Here is a 6843-nt window from a genome sequence, read left to right on the forward strand (position 1 = left end):
AATTGACAGAAGTCAATGGTCGCTTTTAGCTAGGATATATAATGCTTAAAATTGTATAAAATTAACGAAAAAAGAATAATTTTTATCACGATTATTACCGTTGTAAAAACAGTGGGGGAGGGTTAGGTTTTGAGGGTAAAAAGAACATATTTTATGTATTTAATTTTGACGGAGAAACAGTTCCTTTTGACTTTGGCTGCCGCGCTCGTAAACACATAGGAAAAGGGGTGACAGCTAATTCTAACATCGCGTAGAGCATTATGTCAAAACCAGAGCGGCATTTTCATTAAAAATTGACAGAAGTCAATGGTCGCTTTTAGCTAGGATATAGAAGGAAGGAATTTAACGAAATGGTATTTCTTTTTGCGAGAATTTGGGGTTGTAAAACAATGGCGGGGGGGGGGTAAAAAGAATATATTTTATGTTTTCCATTGATTATAATGATGTTTGTAAGGTTTGGGGGGGGGGTTTGGGGGGGTTAGGTTTCGAGGGTAAAAAGAATATATTTTGCGTTTTCCATTGATTATAATGATGTTTGTATGGTTTGGGGGGGGGGTTGGGGTAAAGGAATATATTTACGTTTTAGCTGAATACACTGGAGGATGTCCAAGGAAATTTCGTTTGAAAATAAAATGTACTTACATTGCTAATTGCGGCTGCCAAGGCCTCAAGCTCATCAATTATGTTAATTGTTCTATCCATTCTACTTGTTTACACTGTGTCAAAATATTTTCTGATAATTGAATCACATTGCACGCCTGTTATATACGAAATCTCAAGGGCGAATTGTTATGTAACGGGGAAAACAATATGTAACAAGTCGTCTGATTGGTTGAGAAGGGGGATGTAACCGACTCGCTGATTGGCTGAGAAGGGAAACACGTGATCTAACTGTTTCCGGGAAACTCATAGCATTTGGCTCGAGCAACAACAACAAATACTATTTCTGGATCATTACATTCGCTGAGAGAATGTACATGTCCAAAACAACAATAAATACTATTTCTGAATCATAACATTCACCTCGAGCTTGCCAAAAACACACTTGGAGAAAGAGGTCATTGACCCCACTAAACCCGTGTTTTCCCCAGGGACTCTATGCCCATATTTGGGATGCAAAAAAGTTGTAGGTGGCAGCAGGGGTGAGCAATGGGACCTTTAGGGTCACTTCTACTGTAGTAGTAGTTAGCGTAGTATTTAGTACACAGTACTAGTATTAGTACTAGTGGTAGTATTAAGAATAATAACACTAGTATTAGTAGCGGCAGTTGTATTAATATATTGACTTTTTTTCAGTTGAACACCCCCTCATCGAATTTTGAATTTTCAACTTAATACAATTAGCCGTTGCTATGACATTGCCGATATGCCCTTTTGATAACCTGTATATTCATATGCTTCCTGAAATTTTCATCTTAATACTTTTAGCCTAACAATTAGTTTCAATAGAAGCAGTGGTAGCATTAATAGTAGTGAAAGTAGCAGTTTAGTATTAGTAGTAGCGTGCACATATTGACTTTTGGTCAGTAGATCTTCCCCTTTAAGTATTCTCCGAAACTTCCCTCTTAATGCCTAAATCCATTCTTGAGATAACCCCTTTGACAATCTGCTTGCATCTTGTGTCTTTTTATTTAGTTCAAATATTCCACTCAATATTCTCTCAAATTTTCACCTTTATACAATCAGCCTTAATAATACTAGTATCATAGTACTAGTGGTAGCAGTAGGAGAAGTAATAGCAGCAGTATTGTTGTATTAGTAGTAATAGTAGCAGTAATATTAATTGCAGTAGCAGCACGTACATTTTGCCTTTTGGGCAGTTGAACATTCCCTCATGATACCCTGGAAGTTTCATCTTGATATGGTAAGCAGTTCCAAAACTATTGCCGATGTGTCCTTTCGACGCTCTTTTAATCTTAATACTCTAATCCTTACAAGAAGTTACAATTGAAGTAGTAGTTGGAGTAGTTTAGTAGCAGTAAAAGTAGCAGTAGTGATAGTATTAGCAGTAACATGCACATATTACCTTTTGGTCAATTAATATTCCCCTTTAAGCATTCTATGTAAGTTTTAACTGAATACCAAAATCAGTATTTGAGATACACCATTTTGACAATCTGCATCCTCATAATGTGTTTTGATTTAGTTCGAAATGTCCCCTCAATATTTTGTCAAATTTTGACCCTCATGAGCTTAGCCTTAATAGTACTAGTGTCATAGTAGTAGTAAAAGTAGACGAGTTTCCAGTTCATATATCTCGTAAGATATTGCAGATATGCCCCTTTGGTAACCTGTATATCCATAGAGTGTTTTAATTTCACTGAACTTCTCCCTCAACGCTTCCTGAAGTTTTCATCTTAGTACTCTTAGCGTTAGGAGTAGTTCCAACAGAAGTAGCAGTTGAAGTAATTGTAGTAGAAGTAGCGGCAGTGCTAGTAGCATTGGTTGTAGCGTTTACGTATTGCCTTTTGTCCAATTGGACATTCACCTCATGATGCCTCAGAAGTTTCATTTGGATGCGGTAAGCTGTTACAAAAATATTGCTGTTTTGCCTGTATAAGCAATCTGTATGCACATAGTAGGTTTTGATATAGTTCAACTTCCCCATCAACGTTTTTTCAGATGTTCATTTCAATATCCTTAGCCTTAGTAGTACTCCCTACAGAAGCAATAGATCTAATGGTATTAAGGGTAGCAGCAATAGTAGTAGTGTTAGCAGTAGTAGTAATAGTACTTGTAGTAGTAGTAGCGTGCAAATATTGGCTTTTTTTGTCAATTGATCATCTCCCTTATCATTTCCTGAAAATTTCAAATTAAACACTCAGTCAGTCCTAAGTTACACGCTTTCGACAACCCGTATGCATATAACATGTATTGATTCAGTTTAACACTCTCTCAACGATCTTGAAAGGCTCACCTAAATGCCGTTCGTCTTTTTAAAAAGTTACGGCCAAACATGCTCGCCTTTTTCAATAAAATATAATATATGTAAATAATAGACGGATTTTCTTGCTTAAAGCCCTTCCTGAGGGCTGTGATGGGGTTGACATCCCCGAAAGCATAATTACTGGACCTTTCAACAATGCTGAATAAAATAGTTGTCTTAATATTTTGATTGGATGTGTTTTGGAAAATGATGGGCGTGGTGAGGGGGGGCTGGTTGTCCTCCAATCGCTTTTACTTTTAAAAGAACACAAGAACTCCACGTTTTTAATCATCAAGTTTCCAGATTCCACATCTGAAGTTCTTCTGACCACCCATTCCATAAAAACTTACATGCCCTAGGGCATAACATACAAACCCTCGCCCCTGGGCTCTGTGGGATAACGTTAACCCTGGAAGCATTGCTATATGTTCTTTAGACTATTTTGAAACAAGTGGCTACCTCACAATTTCGATCAGATGCGTTTAGGAAAATAGAGCCTCGGGGGGGGGGGACTAGCTGCCCTCCTATCACTTTTGACTCTTAAAAGGGAACTAGAAACCTCAATTTTCGGTCAGCTTAGCCTCCTCTAAAGTTTTAATGACCATTCCTGTCATAAGAGCCTAATATGCCCCCGGGGTATAAGTTATAACCCTTGCACCCAAGCTCTGGGCGGCTGTGTCAATCCCAAAGGTCTCGTTGAATGATCTTTGGACTATTTTGAATAAAATGACAGTCTAAAATTTCTATCGGATGCATTGGGGAAAATAGGACATAGCAGGGGGGAGGGTTAATTGCCATCTGATCACTTTTGACTCTTAAAAAGGGCATTACAACTCTCAATTTCCAATCAAATGAAATCTTTTCAAAGTTTCTACAACAACGCATTCTATACGAAGTGCCTTTGTCAGAAAAAAAACAACATAAATAATACATTGTGCCCACAAAGCTCTTTACTTAGGCAGCGCTATTGTGCCACCTATGATTACATCCCCAAGGTCATTTTTTTTCGGCCACAACTCTCCTGTCTTGGCAATACAATATTTATTGGTTTTAAGGTGCCATAACTCAAGTGGGCTCCGCGTGAGGGGAGACAGACCCGGAATTTCCCACTTCCCTCCAACTTAAAAGGACTCCAAATATTCAAAATTAACTTTGTTTGAAAAATACACCCGAACCATGCGCTTTTCTGACAATTTTCTATCAATATTTCTCCTCCACCTTACATATAGATATTTCCAGAGCCGCCCTTCACCACAAAGTCAGCTGCCGTAACTTAAAAGGGTTTTATTACATTTTCTGAAAAAACTTAGATCTACAGGCTCCTCTGATTAGCCAAGTTCAGGTAATTTATCTAATCCATTTTTCTTCTTATCGTATTTGGTTCTCAAGATAGTTAAAAGTTTCAGTTTTTTTTTTTTCAAAAGCTTTATAGTGAATAAACTGTTGGTTATCATTGTGCTGATATTCCCTTCAAAAGTAGTTGGTATAACAACAAAATGTTTGCTTCATTTTAATCAGCACAGTTTTATTAACTGGATTTTATTAGTTCTTTCCAGTTTAATCAAAGTTTTATTGGTCTTCCTTCAGATATTTTAAATTTCCATTTTATTTATTTATGTTGGGTTAAATACCAACTAAAACACGAAAACCTTCAAACAATGGCTTAGAATTCTACTCGAATCAATAGTATGGCACTTAGAAATCCAAAAGTCTTTGTAAAGCATATTAAAATCAAAATGAATAAAAAATTTTTTGCCTGAATTAATTAGGCGTAGGACTTTGCATTTGTAATTGACTGTACTGGATAAACAAACATTAGTTACGAAAATCCAGTTAATAATAAACGTTGCTTATAAAAATGAAATACAAATTTATTGTTATAGTACTTGATTCTACTGAGTAATTTTACTACAATAGCGCCATCTTTTCTCATCGTAGGAATAGCCAGAAATATCACTTTTCGCATAAAAATTGCTTTGCCCTACCTCCGATCCGGGACGTAATTTGTTATGGGGCAGGGGGAGCAACTTCCCTCTCAGACCTCGGTTTGCCCCCCCCCCCTTCTGACCCCAGTTTGCCCCCTCCCCCAGCTGAAATTTAGTTTGTTCCAAAATTTTGTCAAAACTAAGATAAACCTGCATAATTGAAGCATCAGCAGAAACAGATCTGCTTTTTTTAGTACATATTTACCTTCATAGTACTATTACCTTTACAGTACTAAATAGTACCTTTATGGTACCAAATGGCTTATTTATTAGTTTTTACTGTCATTTTCACTTGATTTGGGAAAATTGGCTCCAACTTTGACCCCCCCCCCAAATTTTGACGAAATTACACTACTACCTCCGATGTCAAAAACAATCCTTGCACAAAAATACAGGTCCTTACTAATCCTAATAAAAATGTTTTTTTTGGCGGAGGGAGAAAAAACAAAGATAGTAAAAAAACTCACTTTTTTTCTGTAACTTTGATTAAAAAAGATCAACAATACTGAAATATACCGAAATACAAAAATTATTGAAGGAAATTGTTAGAATATTGAGATTTGATAACGCGTTACAAGTTACCACAACTGATTAAGAAAACTTGTCAACATAATTAGAATTCAAATCCTTGATGGCTGTACAAAGGTTTCTTGACTCCTCTAAATTGAGGTCAAGTTGCTTTAGCCTGTATAAACAAATTATAAATTTTCGGAATCGGATAAAAATAAACCTGAAACCTGTCTTTGGTATAGCTGGGTCCCCTTGCGCACCCTGTAGGAAAAAAAGTGCCCCTTTCCACTTGTTTATTTGTCATTATTAAGAAGCCCTATTTTTCGTTTGTGTATTAAAGGATAGAGGGTTTTAACGGTATTTTGTTCTTTGTGTGTGTTATTTTTTTCATTGATATTCATTGAGGCCAGTGCACGAAAGTGAAGAGGTGACAGTCTTTTTTCGACTATTTTCCAATGAAGCTACAAAATAAATATATTTTTTAAAATTCACGGAGAGAGCTTTTCCATTTAATTTTCACTCTTGTGTAATGAAAATTCCAAAAAGAAAGCAATTTTCAAAACCTGAGATGAGCCCTCCTTTTTATGCCCCTTTGCACATTGATTAGAAAATATTGACTGCGCAGAAGTAGATTTGGTTATTTCTTAAGTAGCCTAATAAAGTACAGTATGTTTATAATAACAAGTGAATCGTAATAATAAGCGGCAAAACCGCTTCGGCCTGGGAGGGTCAAAGCTTTAAATCCAGCCCTATAAAGAAGTAAAGCAAGTTAACAAGAATAAGCAAATAAATAAAAATAAAAACATAGTAATAAGCAGTAATCAGTCAAATCTTTTGTATAATATAGAATATAGTAGGCTACGTTGTATGACACCCTCATGGATAATACACTCTAAATTCCAGTAGCGCATGGTATTATGCAGAAAGGTACAAAGGACTTTTTTCGGGGAGAGGAGTATTAGAATTTTTAGGGAGGCTCGGTGATAAAGGAAATTTTATTTTGTAATATGAATCAGTGGCGGATCAGGGGGCTGAGTGCCCCCCCCCCCTAGTGTAGTCTAAAGTAGTGTAATTTACTTAATTAACTCAAGTTTGCGTTAATTAAACTTGCTCCTAGCGCAAGTTTATCAACCTATTTTGTGACCCCTTCTAATTTTTTTTTCATCGGATCAACCTATTCTGTGCCCCTCCCCCCTACAAAATCCTGGATCCTCCCCTGATATGAATAAGGAGTATCCAGAAATTCAAAAAATTCAGGCTTTCGAGGAGGTTATACCCCTCCCTGCACAAGATTCTGGTTTGCCTACTATCTTTGAATGAAAGACCTTAAGCCGAACTGGTCAGCCATGAAAAAAAAACAACAAAGAGAGAAACAACTCAATGAAAAACAACAAAACGAGACTGCAGCCAGTAGAGAGAAAA

The sequence above is a fragment of the Artemia sp. Qi Xiang Cuo genome, chromosome 1 (genome assembly GCF_049724085.1).
Source record: "Artemia sp. Qi Xiang Cuo chromosome 1, ASM4972408v1, whole genome shotgun sequence".
Taxonomy (NCBI): Eukaryota; Metazoa; Arthropoda; class Branchiopoda; order Anostraca; family Artemiidae; genus Artemia; species Artemia sp. Qi Xiang Cuo.